The 20,648-nt window shown below is 42.2% G+C and overlaps 1 protein-coding gene across 2 annotated transcripts in view; it reads left to right on the forward strand.

Annotated features, from left to right (window-relative positions):
* The window catches only part of rap1gap2a (RAP1 GTPase activating protein 2a), a 299,474-nt gene that overhangs the window by 47,259 nt on the left and 231,567 nt on the right, over window positions 1-20,648 (forward strand). Inside the window, exon 1 of one of the 2 annotated variants that reach the window (XR_009650205.1) lies at window positions 6,814-6,886. The exons of the other annotated variant lie outside the window; for it this stretch is intronic. The gene's annotated coding sequence lies outside the window, so the exon portion shown is untranslated. Of the gene's footprint in view, window positions 1-6,813; window positions 6,887-20,648 lie in introns of those variants that run through there. 2 annotated transcript variants of the gene reach the window in all.

The raw sequence follows: 20,648 nt of genomic DNA on the forward strand, positions 1-20,648 counted from the left end.
ACATAAAATTGTCAAGATTGTGGTGCCACCTGACATAATTACGATTTTATGGGTGTCTGAATTTTTTGGGTGACTCATCACATTAAACGCTACTCTTCGTAAACTGCTAGGATGTTTTCACTGAAACTCACCCAGAAGACTCTAAAGACATATTCCAACAAGAATTGTTCACCAGGTGGCACCACCTACCATGGATGAGGCTACATAGGGGTCACGTGCAATTTCATAAAAATCGCTGCTCCTCCTACAGGAGTGATCAGATTTTGATCAAACTCACATGGAATGTTCTCCAGGTTGGTATGTATAAAACATGTCAAGACGGTGGCACCACCTGTCATATTTAATATTTTATGGGCGCTTGAAAATTTTGGGTGACTCGTCACACCAAACACTACTGTTCATAAACTGCGAGGATGTTTTCACTGAAACTCACCCAGAAGACTCTAAAGACATATACCGACAAGAATTCGTGTCAGGTAAACAAACCCAATAAATTAGATGTCTGATAAAAAAGGAAAAAAAAAAAAAAAAAAACTAACCGACAAGAATTGTTCACCAGGTGGCACCACCTGCCATGGATGCGGCTACACAAGGGTCAAATTCACTTTCACAAAAATCGCTATTCCTCCCGTAGGATTGATCGGATTTCAAACTCACACACAACAAGAGTGGCCGGTATGAGCTCCAGCCTCACTGAGGCTATTTTTTAGTTATGTTGAGAATCAGTTGTAGCCAAAATGTATTGTCTACCGCTCACTGTACAATATATACACACTATTATTGTTTAAAATGTGTTAAAGGGGACATATTATGAAAAACTCACTTTTTCAGTGCTTCTGCACATACATTTGGGTATCTGGAGTATCCACCAATGCACAAACTCTGAAATAAGACAGTCAGTTTCTTTTGTGCTGCCTATTTCAGAAAACATGAACTTCAACGAGTTGTTCAGATTCGGCTCCTCTTTCTATGTCACAAGTGGAGCTCATTAGAATAATCCCGCCCCTCATCTGAGTATCTCCACTCACAGCTTCAGAACTGCCTTTTTGAATGAATATTCATGAGGAAAGTGCTACCTGATTGGCTGGCAGAAGAGGGAGCGAGGTGAGCATCGGCTCATTATCATTTAAAGGAACAGGCCATTCCTCAAGTCAGCCATTTTGAAAGGAGCTGTTTAGACAGGGTGAGAAGGAGCTGTGGTGTTTTATTCTTGTGGTATTTTGACCAAAGCATGTCACAGACGTTTCATTAAGACCTCAAGGAACTGTGCCAACTTGTGGAAAGGGGGTATAATATGTCACCTTTAAAGTTTGATGTATATGCTAGGCTTTATATTGTAATGATGATGAAGCTGGACGCAACTTAGCATGTAATTTATTCAGGCAAATCCAAGAAACATTGTCATAACTTATCAAAGCACAGTCATGGATAACCATAATATCATATAATATCGACAAAGGGTCTATATAGCCTAGGGTCAAAACCAAGAAATACTCAGAACTAGATGGGAAATGGGAAAAATTAGCACCCTAAACGTGTGCTGAAAGAAAGACACAGAAAAGCTTAAATAACACAAATAATCAGGAAAGAACAGGTGAGTACAATCAAGACACAATAGGAAGATAGACCAATGACGAGACAGGAATAGAGACAAGTCTCAGATCACAACAAAATGCACAATCATATGGCTAATTTTACATTCATGACCAAATAGGACCTGGGAATTTTCTGTTTTCCCAGTAGGAAAGATCCATTTGAACGGCTATCCAAATTGTGATTCCTGCTCGGAAAGGCTGAGAGCTCCGATGTCTCTGATTTGTGATTCAGTGATGTCACTTCAAAACGATTACATGCTTTTGAGCAGTCTTTTGAGTTTCTCTTTATAATTGAAACCACTAAATACTGAGTGATACTTTAATCATTGGAATTAATTCACTTTCTGGAGCAAGATCCGTTGAACAAACTGCAGTTTAATATCATTTTTGGGAATACTAACAGTGAATTATCACATTCACTTTTGGAATAGATTCAGCACTAAGCAAACTCTTTAATTCAAGTTTTTTTGGGAAAAGATTCCAATGAGTATTCAGTTTATTTCTGAGTTCACATGAACACTCTAAAATGGGAAGTAGAAGGTCCCAAGTTGGAAAATTAAAAGTTCCCAGTAGCTGTGAACATCACATCAAGAGACAAAACATATCTAAGAGATGTCTCAGAAATGAGGAATTACATGACACATACAGTACTAACTTTGCTGGTATTTTAGCAAAGCTTATGATGAAATAAGATGAAACCATGGTTATTGGTTTTTCTTCTGTTTTGCACATCAATAACTAAATTTGCATAAAATTGAGAAAATTGCATTTGAAATCCAGCTTGATGCACTCTCACTGAAATCACAGCTGCATTTCAGAGACATAAACAATCAACAGCTTCTTTTTGCTTTGTTTCATTTTAATATGAAGATAGGCTTAGGCTTTGTTTGTGATTGTACAGCTACAGAATACAACTCGTGTGTACAGTGATTAACACTGTTGCATTGCAATTACAAGACTCATTTTTATGACACTGTTTCCAATAAAGTTGGGACACTGTGTAAACTGTAAATAAAAACAGAATGTCATGATTTGCAAATCATCTCATCTCATCTCATTATCTCTAGCCACTTTATCCTGTTCTACAGGGTCGCAGGCAAGCTGGAGCCTATCCCAGCTGACTACGGGCGAAAGGCGGGGTACACCCTGGACAAGTCGCCAGGTTTTGCAAATCATGGAAAACATATATTTCATTGAAAATAGTACAAAGACAACATACCACATGTTGAATTTTTTTATTTTTTGAAAAATATATGCTGATTTTGGAGCAGCACGGTGGTGTAGTGGTTAGCGCTGTTGCCTCACAGCAAGAAGGTCCGGGTTCGAGCCCTGTGGCCAGCGAGGGCCTTTCTGTGCAGAGTTTGCATGTTCTCCTCGTGTCCGCGTGGGTTTCCTCCAGGTGCTTCGGTTTCCCCCACAGTCCAAAGACATGCAGGTTAGGTTAACTGGTGACTCTAAATTGACCGTAGGTGTGAATGTGAGTGTGAATGGTTGTCTGTGTCTATGTGTCAGCCCTGTGATGACCTGGTGACTTGTCCAGGGTGTACCCCGCCTTTCACCCGTAGTCAGCTGGGATAGGCTCCAGCTTGCCTGCAACCCTGTAGAACAGGATAAAGTGGCTACAGATAATGAGATGAGATGAGAGATATGCTGGTTTTGAATTTGATGCCAGCAACATGTTTCAAAAAAGCTGGGACATGTTTCAAAAAAGCTGTTTGTTTGTTTGTTTGTTTGTTTAAAAAACAAACAAACAAACAAACAAAAACCCCAAAACCTAATGTGGTTAATTGGCAAGAGGTCAATAACACAACTGGGTATAAAAAAGAGCATCCCAGAGAGGCGGAGTCTCTCAGAAGTAAAGATGGGGAGGGGTTCACCGCTCTGTGAAAGACTGCCTGGGCAAACAGTGCAACAATTTACAGTGGTGCTTGAAAGTTTGTGAACCCTTTAGAATTTTCTATATTTCTGAATAAATATGATCTAAAACATCATCAGATGTTCACACAAGTCCTAAAAGTAGATAAAGAGAACCCAGTTAAACAAATGAGACAAAAATATTATACTTGGTAATTCATTTATTGAGGAAAATGATCCAGTATTACATATCTGTGAGTGGCAAAAGTATGTGAATCTTTGCTTTCAGTATCTGGTGTGACCCCCTTGTGCAGCAATAACTGCAACTAAACGTTTCCGGTAACTGTTGATCAGTCCTGCACACCGGCTTGGAGGAATTTTAGCCCATTCCTCCGGACAGAACAGCTTCAACTCTGGGATGTTGGTGGGTTTCCTCACATGAACTACTCACTTCAGGTCCTTCCACAACATTTCGATTGGATTAAGGTCAGGACTTTGACTTGGCCATTCCAAAACATTCACTTTATTCTTCTTTAACCATTCTTTGGTAGAACGACTTGTGTGCTTAGGGTTGTTGTCTTGCTGCATGACCCACCTTCTCTTGAGATTCAGTTCATGGACAGATGTCCTGACATTTTCCTTTAGAATTCACTGGTATAATTCAGAATTCATTGTTCCATCAATGATGGCAAGCTGTCCTGGCCCAGATGCAGCAAAACAGGCCCAAACCATGATACTACCACCACCATGTTTCACAGATGGGATAAGGTTCTTATGCTGGAATGCAGTGTTTTCCTTTCTCCAAACATAATGCTTCTCATTTAAACCAAAAAGTTCTATTTTGGTCTCTTCCGTCCACAAAACATTTTTCCAATAGCCTTCTGGCTTGTCCACGTGATCTTTTGCAAACTGCAGATGAGCAGCAATGTTCTTTTTGGAGAGCAGTGGCTTTCTCCTTGCAACCCTACCATGCACACCATTGTTATTCAGTGTTCTCCTGATGGTGGACTCATGAACATTAACATTAGCCAATGTGCGAGATGCCTTCAATTGCTGAGAAGTTACCCTGGGGTCCTTTGTGACCTTGCCAACTATTACACGCCTTGCTCTTGGTGTGATCTTTGTTGGTCGACCACTCCTGGGGAGGGTAACAATGGTCTTGAATTTCCTCCATTTGTACACGATCTGTCTGACTGTGGATTGGTGGAGTCCAAACTCTTTAGAGATGGTTTTGTAACCTTTTCCAGTCTGATGAGCATCAACAACGCTTTTTCTGAGGTCCTCAGAAATCTCCTTTGTTCGTGCCATGATACACTTCCACAAACATGTGTTGTGAAGCTCAGACTTTGATAGATCCCTGTTCTTTAAGTAAAACAGGGTGCCCACTCACACCTGATTGTCATCCCATTGATTGAAAACACCTGACTCTAATTTCACCTCCAAATTAACTGCTAATCCTAGAGGTTCACATACTTTTGCCACTCACAGATATGTAATACTGGATCATTTTCCTCAATAAATAAATGACCAAGTATAATATTTTTGTCTCATTTGTTTAACTGGGGTGGCTTTATCTACTTTTAGGACTTGTGTGAAAATCTGATGATGTTTTTGGTCATATTTATGCAGAAATATAGAAAATTCTAAAGGGTTCACAAACTTTCAAGCACCACTGTAAGAATAACATTCTTCAATGTAAAATTGCAAACTGCTTTCTGCACATATTAAAACTGCATGGCTTCGCAGTAAAAGAGTCCAGGTGCAAAACTGGCTTGCCTGCAATCCAGACATGTCTTTCATTGAAAACATTTGGTACATTACGAAATGCAAAATACAACAAATGAGACCCCAGACTGTTGAGCAACTGAAATTTTATATCAGGCAAGAATGAGACAACATTTCTCTTTCAAAACTACAGAAATTGGTCTCCTCAGTTCCCAAACGTTTACAGAGTGTTGTTAAAAGTAGAGGTGATGCAACACAGTGGTAAACACGCCCCTGTCCCAACTTTTTTTTGAAACGTGTTGCTGACATCAAATTGAAAATGTGCATATATTTTTCAAACAAACAAACAAACAAACAAACAAACAAACAAACAAACAAACAAACAAACAAAAACCCACAATAACATTTCTCAGTTTCAACTTTTGATATTTTGCCTTTGTACTATTTTCAATGAAATATAGGGTTTCCATGATTTGCAAACCATCGCATTCTGTTTTTATTCATGTTTTACACAACGTCCCAACTTTATTTGAAACAGGGTTGAACTGACATTTCCTCTTTACAGTGATTGCATATGTAATGTCAAGAAGTAAAGTCCGTTGTCGGGTGTTTGAAAGTGTATGAGTTTAACACAGCTGAAGAAACGTGGTATTTTAGTGCTTTTAAAAATAATTAGCTTGAGTTATTAAAAAAAAATCCCCCAACCTTTTGACTTTATATTCTTTGGGTGAGTTTGTTTGTTTGTGGCCCTACTTTCACTGTGTATTGGTCTACGTCTGTGTTTATAGTGCAATATGCATGTCTGTCTAGCCGTCTAGTATGTTTACCGATTGTTGTCTTGTGTGCATTTACTGTAACATGTTTATTTGCTTACTGTACATACCAGCACATCGGAGTGTGGGGAAACGTAATTTTTTTCAGCCGTGCACTGCTTGTTGTATGGTCTGAATAACAATAAAGTTTGACTTTGACTTTTACTTTGAGTTCAAGCCTTCGAGCAAGCCTACACTAACATTTTCTTTCCTGGTCCATTTGCCAGAAGTTCCCCATCCAGCAATGGAAAACATCACACTGGGCATGTGCAGTAGGTATATGACCCATGACATTTAGCTCATATTCTCCAATTTTGTTTGTATTGCCAACATGAATGTAAAACAGGTCCCTGTGTTGGGTTTAGTATATTCAGATATTAACCCTTTAAAATCCATGATCCATCCATGGGTGCTGGATTTTACTATATCCTACCTCCATGTACATTCAAATATATAGAGATACATAAAGCTCCAGCTTCCATTTTCAACCCAAAAAGCATTGGGGGCACAAACATTTGCACTCAGGGCAGCTACAGAAATGTATTTTGCTGCACTTCTTTGAATGGCTGAATGTATTAAAATACATCTACAGTCTCAGACAGACAGCAAAATGGACTGAGAGTGAGAAAAATGTCAGAAAGTGATAGTGAGTGATCAAAGTGACGGACAGAAAAGCCAAAGACTTGCTACAATAGAAACTCATAAACGTTTGCCCCCCCCTTCACTTTTTTTCTCTCTTGTGCTCTAAAAATACAGAGTCACGTGACAGCAGGTACAGGTGAGGTGTGAGACCAAGCCAGAGTATATGTGTGTGTGTTTGTGAGTGAGTTGGACGTACGTAGCACTCACAGTCAGCATGCTCAGGAGGAGAAGGAGTGTGTCTTTTGGGGGACTCGGAGGGTATGTTCCATTTTCTGGCCTTCGTAAACTACACTGAGTCACAGTGACCCAAGCTGTGATTAGATTTGGATTTAATATTTAAACCTTTAACTTTCTGATGCAGTGAATTAGAGTTTGATGGAGGACTTGAGTGTGTTGTACCGTATGTATCCTAGAGTCAAGGATTTGGAGACTTTTCAGAGTTTAAACAACTACACTTAAAAAAAAAATAGTGGATCGTGGTTTTCACTTCTATAATATAATAAACAATGAAAGAAAAATGATTAAAATACATACACTCTTGAAAATGAGCTTAATTAACATCATACTAGGTATTATTACTGTTTATATGACATATTTTGTAGTATTTTTTGCTTTCCTGCACTTATTTGAAATATAAATTGATCAGAAGGTATTGATTAATTTTCTTTTTCAGCACAGCACGGATCAGTTCAACAGTCTGATTGGTCCCAGCTGTATCATAAACAATCGTTTAATATTAACACACGTTATTGTTTCCATAGTAACAGCTCATACACAGGGACTTGTATGGTGGACTGACTAATAACAAGTGGATTCACTAAAACTTTGTTGTTCAAGAAAGTAAAACAGATAAATGGTGATGTGGTGCAGTTTGTCCTTGGAGAGGTTTAAGATTTATGGAAGGAGTCCTCAGGTGTCAGCACTTTGTAACAGTCAGGGTGCTTTGTAACATTCCCAAATGGATGCAGTATATGAAGAACAAACCACATCTGAATGTGGTGTTATTGGAAAATTCTATCAGATCTGCGTGCTACTTCATTTCCACTGTTTTATTTTTCACCTTTTATTTAACGTAGTACATGAAATATTTCTTGATGGAGAATTGCGATAGTCAAATTTGTCCTTTATGCATTCAGGTGCACAAACATTTTAGTTCCTCCTTGTTTGCATATCATACATTCTTATCAGGCCTGAGTGACTGTATGGGATAAACTTTAGGCTCTTCCTTGTAGATGACACGCTTGTTGTGTAAAAGGAACCAAAGTGAATCTTCTTTAACTGAACACACAGGTGTGTGTGTGTGTGTGTGAGTTGATCATGTATTGTGTAAGATTATATGTAGAGAAACAGAGATTGTCTCAGCAGCAGAAGGACGGGAGTTGTTATTGATCCATAAATGTCTTTCATTCAACAGAAAAACAGAAATGTTTTATGGAATCTGTCTGCTATTATTTACAAAAAGCTAAAACACATTTTCGCTTTATTTACCTTATCTAGTGAGACGAGTGGAGCAGGAAATTGAAAAAGCCGTGCTGCAGTTTTAGTCACGTCCATGTCTCACATTGTGTGTACTCACTGGTTATTTGGTAATCAAAAATACTGATCTTATCACACATACACACACGCACACACACACACGCACACACACACATGCACACACACTCTGATGGCTTGGCACTAATTTGAGATGATGAGGTAACAGGAGCCGGGGAGTTTATGAAGGAGCAAAACACATTAGGGCCGGACAAATTTGAATCACTGCGATTCCATGACACAATGTTCTCTTTCTAAACTGCACACCATGCTCATGGCTGTGCTCAGCTATTTATAGCAAAGGCTAGAAGCCACACACACACACACACACACACACACACACACAGTTACTGAAGTAGAGATCTTGCAGCACACCACATCATCTGAGATTCCTGATTGATTGATTGATTGATTGATTGATTGATTGATTGATTGATTGATTGATTTGAGAAGTCTTGGCTGCTATAACGTACGTGACACTGGATGTTCTACAACATTAAAGGTAACTATAAATGGATAAAAAGTATTATGTCTCATTCGTTAGTAAATAAAACATCGTAATCACAAGCAAATTGCTGGGGTGTAAGTAGAATTTAAAAAAATGTCAGGATGTGTTTTTACTGGAAAATAATCAACCTCATGGTTGATTATTTTCTAAATAATCATCTAAATGCCTAACCCTGACTCTTACCCTAACCCTAAAATGTCTGTGCACCTGAATGCATAAAGGACATAATCAACACCTCATGGTTGATTATTTTCCTGTAACAGCATGCCTCGTAGTGTGTGTTATTCCATACATATCAATTTAGATCTCTTACATTTTTAACCCAACATATTAGTTAACATTGTACGTGAATATTCATGCTCTATTCATGAGCTCATTGTATTTATTTATACAACCACAATTCCAAAAAAGTTGGGATGCTGTGTAAACTGTCAATACAGACAGAATGTGATAAACTGCAAATCTTGGAAACCCTATATTTCATTGAAAATAGTACAAAGAGTTGTACAAAATAGTACAAATAGTACAAATAGTACAAATGTTGAAACTGAGAAATTTTACTGTTTTTTGAAAAATATATACTCATTTTGAATTTGATGTCAGCAACAAATTTCAAAAAAGTTGGGACAGTGGCATGTTTACCACTGTGGTGCATCACATCTACATTGAAAAACACTCTGTACATGTTTGGGAACTGAGGAGACCAACTGCTGTAGTTTTGAAAGAGAAATGTTGTCCCATTCTTTCCTGATATACAATTTCAGTTGCTCAACAGTTCAAGGTCTCCTTTGTCCTATTTTGCACTTCATAATGCACCAAATGTTTTAAATGGGAGACAAGTCTAGACTGCAGGCAGGCCAGTTTAGCACCCGGACTCTTTTACGACAGAGTCATGCAGTTTTAATATGTGCAGAAAGCGGTTTGGCATTGTCTTACTGAAAGAAGGAAGGCCTTCCCTGAAAAAGATTTTGTCTGGATGGCAGCTTATTGCTCTGAAATGTGTATACATCATTCAGAATTAATGATGCCTTCCCAGATGTACAAGCTACCCATGCCATGTGCACTAATGCACCTTCATACCATCACAGATGCTGGCTTTTGAACTGTGCACTGATGACAAGCCGGATTGTCCCTCTCCTCTTTAGCCTGGAGGACATGGTGTCCATGATTTCAAAAAAGAATTTCTACTTTTGAGTCATCAGACCTCAGGACAATTTTCCACTTCGTCTCACTCCATTGTAAAAGAGCTCGGGCCCAGAGAAGGTGGCGATGTTTCTGGATATTGTTAATATACGGTTTTAACGTGCATTTGTGGATGCAGTAATGAACTTTTTTCACAGACAATGGTTTTCTGAAGTGTTCCTGAACCCATACAGTGATTTCCACTACAGATATGTGTCTGCTTTTAATGCAGTGTCGCCTGAGGGCCTGAAGATCACAGGCATCCAGTGTCAGTTTTCAGCCTTGTCTCTTGCATACAGAGATTTCTCCAGAGTCTCTGAATCTTTTAATGATATTATGTACCATAGATGATGTGATCCCCAAATTCTTTGCAATTTTACATTGAGGAACGTTATTCTTAAATTGTTGCACTGTTTGCCCACGCAGTTTTTCACAGAGCAGTGAACCCCTCCCCATCTTTACTTCTGAGAGATTCTGCTTCTCTGGGATGCTGTTTTTATACCCAATCATCTTACTGACCTGTTGCCAATTAACCAAATTAGTTTTCTTTAGCATTACACAACTTTTTCAGTCTTTTATTGCCCCGTCCCAACTTTTTTGAAATGTGTTGCTGACATCAAATTCAAAATGACCATATACTGTATTTTAAAAAAAAGCAATACAATTTCTTAGCTTCAACATTTGATATGTTGTCTGTACTATTTTCAATTAAATATTGGTTTTCCATGATTTGCAAATCTTCACATTCTGTTTTTATTTATGTTTTACACAGTGTCCCAACTTTTTTGGAATTGGGGTTGTAGGCTAGAACACACACACACACACACACACACACACACACACACACACACACACACTCACTCAAACACATCATTATTACAAATGACAAATTTAATGAAATTTTAGCACACACCCTGATTGCCACAGATTCCTGATGAGAATGTCATGAGTTTGTCTCTAAGCTTTAGTGTGTCACATGGCGTCTGAAGGCTGTGTTTGATCCCTGTGATTACATGTCCTTCATATAATGCTATAGTGTGTGAAAGTTTAATATGGGGCTTGTTAGGTAAATTGAACACACACATTCATGTACTTCTTGTCAGGTTCTGTGGACTTTTCAGCCTGCTGTTCATCTACTTGGCCACTAGATGCCACTATTCAGCATTATATTTTCTTTTGTTTTTCTTGGGTTACACTTGTCTTCATGCTATTGGCTAAGCGAATCATTGATGGCAAGTAGTTGATTGGTTGGCCTATATATATGAGTTTGTTTTCTTTCCACTTTGTTGAGTTTTCCTGTGAGCCACTGTGTGAGTACTTGTCCTGGGTTTTTCACTATAGCTGTTTGCTCCACTGTTCTGAACTGCCTTTTGACCACTCCCTCTGTTTTCTAAGAAGAGGACTGTTTTGCTTTTGACTTTCTTGAGTGGATATTATTTTTGAACTTTGAACTTTTGTGCCAAGTACTGTTTTGCCATTTTTGGGTTTTCTCTTTTTTTTTTTTTTTTGTGCATTTTAATGACTGACCTTTTTGGATCTGGAGTATACATGCTAAAGATTTATTTTGATTTTTGATCTGGTGCTCTCAGTAAAGACTTCCTTTTTGAAAATGCTAATTCTCTGCATCTCTGTCCTGAATCTCTGTCTCATTCTGAGGGTGGCCTTGAGGTTTAAGATGTTCAATCCCCATCTCAACCAAAACCCTGACAGAAGAACTCAGCCAGCAATGGACGGAGCAGAGGACATACCACTTCCCGAGTCCGATTCTGTGCCAGTGCCTGACCCCTTACCTGCAACTGCCCCTGTATACAACCCGGCATGCACCCTCCAGCACCTGGTAGCAGCCGTCACCAGCCGAGAGAAAACCATGCGCCATCATGAAGAGGTTTTAGCCCAGTGGGGGGCGGAAATGGGAAGACAAGCTGGCATGCTGACCAAGATCCACCAGGTCCTCCAACTTCGTCAACCTACACAACCTGCCTCTTCAGCTCCTCCAGCCCCTACAGCCACGTCTTCCAACGAGCCAACTGTGTCTCTTCCTGTGCACAGCCGTGAGCCCTGCCTGCCTTCCCCAGAGAGGTACAGTGGAGACCCTAAAGGTTGCAGGGGCTTTCTAACCCAGTGTCGTCTGTCCTTCGACCTCCAGCCTGCTGCCTACCCTACCGAGCATTCCTGAGTGGCCTACGTCATCACACTCTTGACTGGAAGAGCCCTGGCCTGGGCCACAGCCCTCTATGAAAGCAACAGCCCTGTTTGCGCTTCCTTCCTGTCTTTCTCCAAGGAGATGTTGAAGGTCTTCTCCCCAGAAGTCAGCGGTCACACCGCAGCCAACAAACTTCGCCAGGGCCGTCAGTCAGCAGCGGACTATGCCATTCAGTTCCGCACCCTAGCAGCGGAAAGCGGCTGGGGGGAGCAGGCCTTGCTCGCTACCCTCTACAGTGGATTGGCTGACCACATCAAGGATGGGCTATCTTCGTGGGAGGAGGCTGAAGACCTTGAGTCGTTGATCTCTCGAGTCATCCGGCTGGACAGTCGGCTGCAGGAACGAAACAAAGCCCCAAAAAGCTCCGTTTACCAAGCAGTTCCAGTCCGTAGCAGCCCAGCAGTCGACTCCTCTGACGGAAGACCGGCGCCCAGGCAGCTGGGGGGAACTCTACTGTCTCAGGCAGAGCGTGATAGGCGAATGAGGGAGCGTTCCTGCATTTACTGCAGAAAGCCTGGACATTTTCGCAGCACCTGCCCAGAACTCCTGGGAAAAGGCCAAACCCCGTCTAGCCCCAGGAGATCTGTGACTGGGGTGACATCGTCTCCTGATCTCCCGTTCACTGGCTTCTTCGTTCCTGTAACTCTCTCCTGGGCTCACCAGTGGCACTCTCTCCAGGACTTCATTGACTCTGGTGCTGCTGGCAATTTCATGGACCTCTCTCTAGCACAACGTCTGGGGATTCCCACATCTGGCCTTGACCCCCCCCGTCAGTGACTGCCTTAGATGGACGACCTTTGGGTGGGGGTCTTGTAGATCTAATGACCTCTACCGTTCATGTACGGATCAACAGTCACCAGGAGGAACTGTCATTCCATGAAATCCAGTTCCCAGAATTTCCCATAGTCATTGGATTCCCCTGGCTGACTCGCCACAACCCTCATCTAGACTGGGGCTCACGCACAATCCTCCAGTGGGGCCCTACCTGCCATGCCACTGTCTTGTCTCAAGTACCTGTCCCGAGTTTCTCAAGCCTCCCGAGTTGTCCCAAGCCCCTCCCGAGTTGTCCTGAGTGCCTCCCGAGTATCATGACTTGAGAGAAGTGTTCTGCAAAGGAAAAGCAGTGGTCCTACCACCTCACAGACCCTATGATTGTGCCATTGACCTGCTGCCCGGCACCTGTCCACCTAGGGGTCGTATCTTCTCACTTTCTGCGCCAGAACGCCTAGCCATGGAACAGTATATCAAGGAGTCACTGTCCTCAGGCTTCATTCGACCCTCCTCTTCTCCAGCCGGAGCTGGCTTCTTCTTTGTGGGCAAGAAGGATGGAGGCCTGAGGCCTTGCATCGATTACAGAGGACTCAACAAGATTACTATCCGTAACCGTTACCCCCTGCCACTAATGTCATCAGTTTTCGAACTCCTGCAAAACGCCACCATCTTCACCAAATTGGACCTTCGCAATGCCTACCATCTGGTCCGAATACGTGAAGGAGATGAGTGGAAGACTGCATTTAACACCCCAACTGGCCACTATGAATACCAGGTCATGCCCTTTGGGCTCACAAACGCCCCTGCTGTGTTCCAGGCCCTTATTAATGATGTCCTTCATGACATGCTGAACAGATTTGTTTTTGTTTATTTAGATGATATTTTGACTTTTTTTTTTCTAAGACCCCCTCCGAGCACATTCAGCAGGTCCGACAGGTTCTCAGTCGCCTCCTCAAGAACAACCTTTTTGTTAAAACTGAGAAATGTGAATTTCATGTTCCCAAGGTGTCCTTTCTCGGCTATGTCATCTCTGAGGGGAGGATTCTCATGGACCCTAAGAAGGTGAAAGCAGTACAGGATTGGCCAGTTCCCAACACAATTAAGGAGACGCAGAGATTCTTGGGCTTTGCAAATTTTTACCGGAAGTTCATCCGTAACTTCAGCTCCATTGCTGCCCCCATCTCTGCGCTCACTCGAAAATGCCACTCCCCCTTCTCATGGACTCCGGAGGCTGGCCAGGCATTCAGGGCCCTCAAACAGCACGTCACCTTTGCTCCCATCTTCTGTCATCCTGATCCCACTCGACCATTCATTGTGGAGGTGGATGCCTCGAATGTAGGGGTTGGAGCAGTCTTATCCCAGAGATCCTCTGATGGCAAGGTCCACCCTTGTGCCCTTTTCTCTTGCAAATTGTCTCAGTCAGAGGAGAACTATGACATTGGCAACCAGGAACTCCTGGCAGTTAAGCTGGCATTGGAAGAGTGGAGACAGTGGCTAGAGGGGGCTCATCATCCCTTCCTAGTGTGGACTGACCATAAGAATCTGCAATATATCCAGCAGGCTAAGCGGCTGAACCCTCGCCAGGCAAGATGGGCTCTCCAACAGATTCGACTTCACACTCTCCTACAGACCAGGCTCTAAGAACCTCAAACCTGATGCACTTTCACGCCAATTCCAGCCAGGCAGTCTAGAGAGCCCCCCTGAGACAATCATCCCAAGTTCTCGGCTCATTGCACCAGTCCGCTGGGGCATCACATCTATAGTTCAGCAAGCACTGCGCAATGACCCTGGCCCTGATAATGTTCCTGCAGGTCTCTTGTTTGTTCCCAGGTCTGTACGTGGTCAGGTTCTCCAGTGGGGTCACTCCTCCCAACTGGCAGCCCATCCTGGGTCATCTCGAACACTGGAGTTCCTTCAGCGATGCTTCTGGTGGCCAGATATGAAGGAGGGTGTGCAGATCTTCGTGGCCAGCTGTCCCAACTGCGTCCAGGGAAAGGATCCATGCCAGACGGCCCAGGGCCTGCTCCACCTCTTGCCCATTCCTCGCAGACCATGGTCGCACATCTCTTTGACTTTATCACTGGTCTGCCTACCTCTGAAGGTAACACCACCATTCTCGTTATTATTGATAGATTCTCTAAAGCCTGTCGCTTCTTGCCTTTGCCCAAATTGCCCTCTGCCTCTGAAACTGCCAGACTAATATGCGACCATGTGTTCTGAGTCTTTGGTCTTCCCCAAGATGTCGTTTCAGACCGTGGACCCCAGTTTACCTCCTGCTTCTGGCGAGCCTTCTGCAAGCTAATCGGGGCAACTGCGAGCCTCTCGTCCAGCTTCCATCCCCAGTCTAATGGGCAGACAGAGACTGAATAAAGACCTTGAAGCCGCCTTGAGATGCATGGTCTCGACCAATCCCACCTCCTGGTGCTCCCAACTCCCATGGGCTGAATACGCTCACAACATGCTGAAGTGCTCAGCTATAGGTATGTCGCCCTTTGAGTGTCAGTTTGGCTACCAACCGCCTTTGTTCCCTGAACAGGAGGTGGATGCAGGGGTCCCATCTGCCCAGCAGTTTGTGCGGTGGTGTCGGCGCACGTGGGGTAGAGCCAAACGTGCCTTGCTGAGAGCCTCCCGACAGTACCAGCAGCAGTCCAATCGCCATCGGAGGGTGGTCACCTTCTGACCTGGCCAGAGGGTCTGGCTCTCGGCTCGGGATCTTCCTCTGAGGGTGGAGAACCAGAAGCTGGTGCCGTGGTTCGTTGGTCCCTTCAAAGTGTTCTGCCAGGTCAACCCTGTGGCCTACACTCTACAGCTGCCCCGCTCCATGAGGGTCCACCCGACCTTCCATGTCTCCCGTCTCCACCCAGTGGTCACCTCACCGCTGTCTCCGGCTCCTCAGCCACCGCCTCCTCCTTGGCTCATCGATGGTCAGGCCACGTACACTGTTAACCGGCTCCTGGATTCCCGCCGTGTCCGTGGGTCTCTTCAGTATCTGGTGGACTGGGAGGGGTATGGGCCGGAGGAGTGCTCCTGGGTGCCATCCAGAGACATACTTGACCGCTCCTTGATTAGAGACTTCCATCGCTTGCATCCTGATCGGCCTGGGATTGTCAGGAGACAATCTTAGGGGGGAGGTTCTGTCAGGTTCTGTGGACTTTTCAGCCTGCTGTTCATCTACTTGGCCACTAGATGCCACTATTCAGCATTATATTTTCTTTTGTTTTTCTTGGGTTACACTTGTCTTCATGCTATTGGCTAAGCCAGGGGTGTCAAACCTGATCCATAAAGGGCCTTGTGGCTGCAGGTTTTCATTCCAGCCATGCAGCAGCACACCTGACTTGGCTCATTCAATCAACTGAACTGTCTTCACACAGTCAAATACTTGCAGCCACACCCACCCTTGATTAAAGGGTGGGTGTGTCAGTTGATTGAATAAGCCAAATCAGGGTGCTGCTGCATGGCTGGAATGAAAACCTGCAGCCACATGGCCCTTTATGGATCAGGTTTGACACCCCTGGGCTAAGCGAATCATTGATGGCAAGTAGTTGATTGGTTGGCCTATATATGAGTTTGTTCTCTTTCCACTTTGCTGAGTTCTCCTGTGAGCCACCGTGTGAGTACTTGTTCTGGGTTTTTCACTATAGCTGTTTGCTCCACTGTTCTGAACTGCCTTTTGACCACTCCCTGTTTTCTAAGAAGAGGATTGTTTTGCTTTTGACTTTCTCAAGTGGATATTATTTTTGAACTTTTGTGCCAAGTACTGTTTTGCCATTTTTGGGTTTTCTTTTTTTTTTTTCGTGCATTTTAATGACTGATCTTTTTGGATCTGGAGTATACATGCTAAAGATTTATTTTGATTTTTGATCTGGTGCTCTCAGTAAAGACTTCCTTTTTGAAAATGCTAATTCTCTGCATCTCTGTCCTGAATCTCTCATTCCGAGGGTGGCCTTGAGGTTTAAGATGTTCAATCCCCATCTCAACCAAAACCCTGACACTTCTATCTTTGTGGGGACTCACTGACATAATGCATTCCCTAGTCCCTTACCCTAACCTTAAAGTGCATATCACAGGTAAATTCAGGAGCAAGATCAATGTAATTCTCCTAATTTATATTAAACTTTGGTCAAATATCTGTCACATTTTGTGCTTTTTTTTTTTTTTTTTTTTTTTTTTTTTTTAAAACCTTGTACAATACCAGAAATTCAGTTGAAATCAAGCCATTTGAGGCGAATTCGTCTGCCCCTGAAAACTTGCCATTTGGATTTCCCGGCAAACATTGATTTTCATGACATCACGTGTGGGATGCCTTCTTCTGAATCCTACGTCAGCGCTGGTTTGTTTGAGAACAACCTGGTGATTTTCTGCAAATTTCTTCAACATTATCACGTAATTATTAAAATGGTTAACAGATGTATCGTAGGAAGGTGTAGCAACACCAATCTTGATGGGATTAGTGCTCATCGTTTTCCAAAAGACCGGACAATGAGAGAGAAATGGGAGCGCTTCGTGCGAGGCCCTCGAAGCCAAGGACCAAAGCAGAGCCAAAAAAAAAGACCAAGAAAATTGGCAATTCACAAGTTGACTGTTGCCAGGGTAAGAATTAATTCTGACATCTCATTATATTCGTCATCCAAAGGTGAAGTAACATTGCGCTCAGGTGACAATTCCATATTTCAATGCAAAATTGCTAGCTGCTAAACTTGGTCTACACAGGCTGTGCACTGAATCCATGCAAGATCTCTCAGCCTGCTGGCGCTTCCACACGTGACGTCACGAATCTGGCTCCAGACTCCCTTGGGATTTTTCCAGACGTGTTTTATTTTATTTTTTTCTGCTGTAGACAGATGGCCTTGTGCAAAATTACCCTTCTGGATGAGTGTGTAAAGGGACATAGTTTCATATAAAAAAAACAATTAGTCCAGGATATGCACTTTAAAGGAGATATGCAGAACCTATATTTTTAAATACATTTCTGAGTGGATAGTATCTCCATCCTTGACTCTTGTATGCTGCATAAATGGGAATTAAAAAAAATATATTTTTGAGAGTTAAAATCAACTGCTAAGTTAGCATTCGAGCTGCCCTGCTGAGCCAGCTAGCCCTGAGTGCGTGACATCACAGCGGTCACCAGTTTTAAGGCTGAGGCCTTTTTATAGCTAGAGACCAAAGCCAGGCTCGGTAGGCGAGAGTAGTTGCAATGGCCTCTTCATTTGGATTTATTGGAGATTCTTCGAAATCCTCAGATAGTAATACATCTGACTGTGATAGTCCTGAAATTGGAGTGTGTGTGTGTGTGTGTGTGTGTGTGTGTATACATGCTACTGCTATACACGTAGAACCGTATCAGTTTGCACCATTGGAAAATGAATCCAATAGGAACACGTCGGCCATGGAGGTCCCCATCTAACAAAATAAAGCCAGAGAACAAAGCCGTCTAGAGAACTGGATGGAATTGAACTGACCGTCTCATGTGACTCTCGTTAAAACAGGATGGGTGTTATAACTTATGCAACATACATGTACATGCATGCATTCTCATTGATAAAACCTAAAAGGCTAATTAAATAATCAGATGAACTGAGACAATCACATTCTGAAGTAAATTAAATAATCTTATACCGGTAACTTAAACACACAATACAAGTTACATGTATTAATCTAAATGCAGGTAAACAAGTGTTGTTATGTAACCAAATGAGAGTCGCATCTTACCCCTCTGTGTTCTCGCTTCTTGAAGGCCGAGCTTGTGGCCGATTGTTTTGAAACAATCTGACTTTCAGTTCTTCGTTCATTCGCTTCTTCCATGTAAGGCTGAGATGTTGCTGCTGAAGCAAGCATATTCAGCGGAGAAAGATAAAAAAAGCATATCCAGCAGAGAAATCTGATGACTGGTCCACTCATTCTCCATTTTCTCTATACTGAGTACTCCGCCATTACTGCTCGGCTCACACTCCGGGAGAACTGAACTTACTTTCCTTTTCTTGTAGTTTTCTTTTCCTTTAATTGTTGGTACTGCATCCTCTTTCAATACGGGCTTATAGCCAATGCTCCTCAACAGATCAGAGGTTTCGTACGAGTCTTCAGTAAAATGTGCCCATTAATTTCTCTCAAAACGCATCTAAATCTTTGCAGTTTGAGCATTCTTGTCCCATGAATGCAACATAAATCTACCTTCTGTCATGTTGCTGAACCCGCCATCAACATATCTACGTGGCATGGCAATAAATTAGCTCAAAATGGAGGATCAAAGTTGCAGTTAGTGCTGTGTTTTAGTATAGTGGAAATGGCTATGAGACCGATAGACTTCCTGCTGTGACGTCATGGATCTCAAGGTCATTCACTCAGACCTCTACCTATATGAATCGCTTTAATTGTAAAAATTACTATATTAGATTTATTGTTAACGCTTAAATCTACTCCTATGCCATTCTTGAGGTCTCAAAGCATTTATAAACAAAAAGTAAGGCCATGGTTCTGCATATCTCCTTTAACCATCACATCTAAATGCCTGACCCTTACCCTAACCCTAACCTAAATCTCATTCTAATCTGAACCCTAAAACCAAGTCTTAACCCTCAAACAATCCTTTGAAAATGTGAGGATCAGCCAAAATGTCCTCACTTGTCAAAAATGTCCTAACTCTGTTGGTAAAAAACATGTTCTGGTCCTCAATATGTAGCAAATACAACCACACACACACACTTTTGTCTTACTATCTTTACAAGGACCTTCCATTGCTCGAATGATTAATGCTATTAATTTTAAAGTGTATGTAATGCTTTAAAATGAATAAACATCATTAGTAATGACCAAAATGAATTAATAAAGCAGAGGGAAAAATAGTATAAATTATTTATTTTATTATCAAGCACAAAACTATCAATAAATCGTGGCTTCTGGATCCCGGAAAGAGGCAGCCTTGCCTCAGGGCTAATCTCGCATGATGTCACACGTGGAACCCCAGTTATCTGGGTCATTTCGGTTCATCTGCTTGTTTACTCACCGAGATTGGATATTGTTGCAGGAATCTTATAAAAATAATGATGTGAAAGTGCTGTGTTGTGTTTGGATGTTCAAATCCATATACAACAGGACATTCGGCTCATGAATTTCCAAGAAAAAACTCAAATCTAAAGCGACAGTGGGTGAGGTTTGTACAAATGAAGTGGGCATATTTTGTGTCGCCGACTAATAATAAATCTGATTCATCAAGTGCTCATCACCACCAGAACGACCACATGGGAATTATTGGAGCAAAAAGAAACTGATTTATTTAATAAATGACATTTAATCTGACATTTGAACAGTTCGTCGATTCCCCGACTATCACACACACACAGACAGACACACACAGACACAGCGCACCAGATGCAGGATTATGAGCAACATTTACATGCTCGTGACATCCGATCTTATCATATCTGATGCACTTTAACAGGAAGAAAAATGCGCATGTGCAATCATCATCATTAATTATTAACTGAAATGTGTTATATACTCTCAGATTGCAATATTGCAAGACTTGATTTGCTTTTAGTTTTGTTCAGGGAAACATGATGAACGGTAACCACTGCGTTCTGCACATCTCTCTCTCGATCTATCTAGCCATCTCTCCATCTTGTGCACGCTACAGAGGAAGACTGTGGTGAACTGAGTGAACTGACAGTTTCTCATCTTGTGGGGCTTGAAAAGATAACCATTTACTCCAGAATATCCTTGATAATCATTTGCCCCTTCATCCGACATATAAGAATCCAATCACTATCAGAACCCAAAACGTGATTCCATATCGAGACTGGTCCAACCACTGCTGCGCACGGGAACGA

The sequence above is a fragment of the Neoarius graeffei genome, chromosome 17 (genome assembly GCF_027579695.1).
Source record: "Neoarius graeffei isolate fNeoGra1 chromosome 17, fNeoGra1.pri, whole genome shotgun sequence".
Taxonomy (NCBI): Eukaryota; Metazoa; Chordata; class Actinopteri; order Siluriformes; family Ariidae; genus Neoarius; species Neoarius graeffei.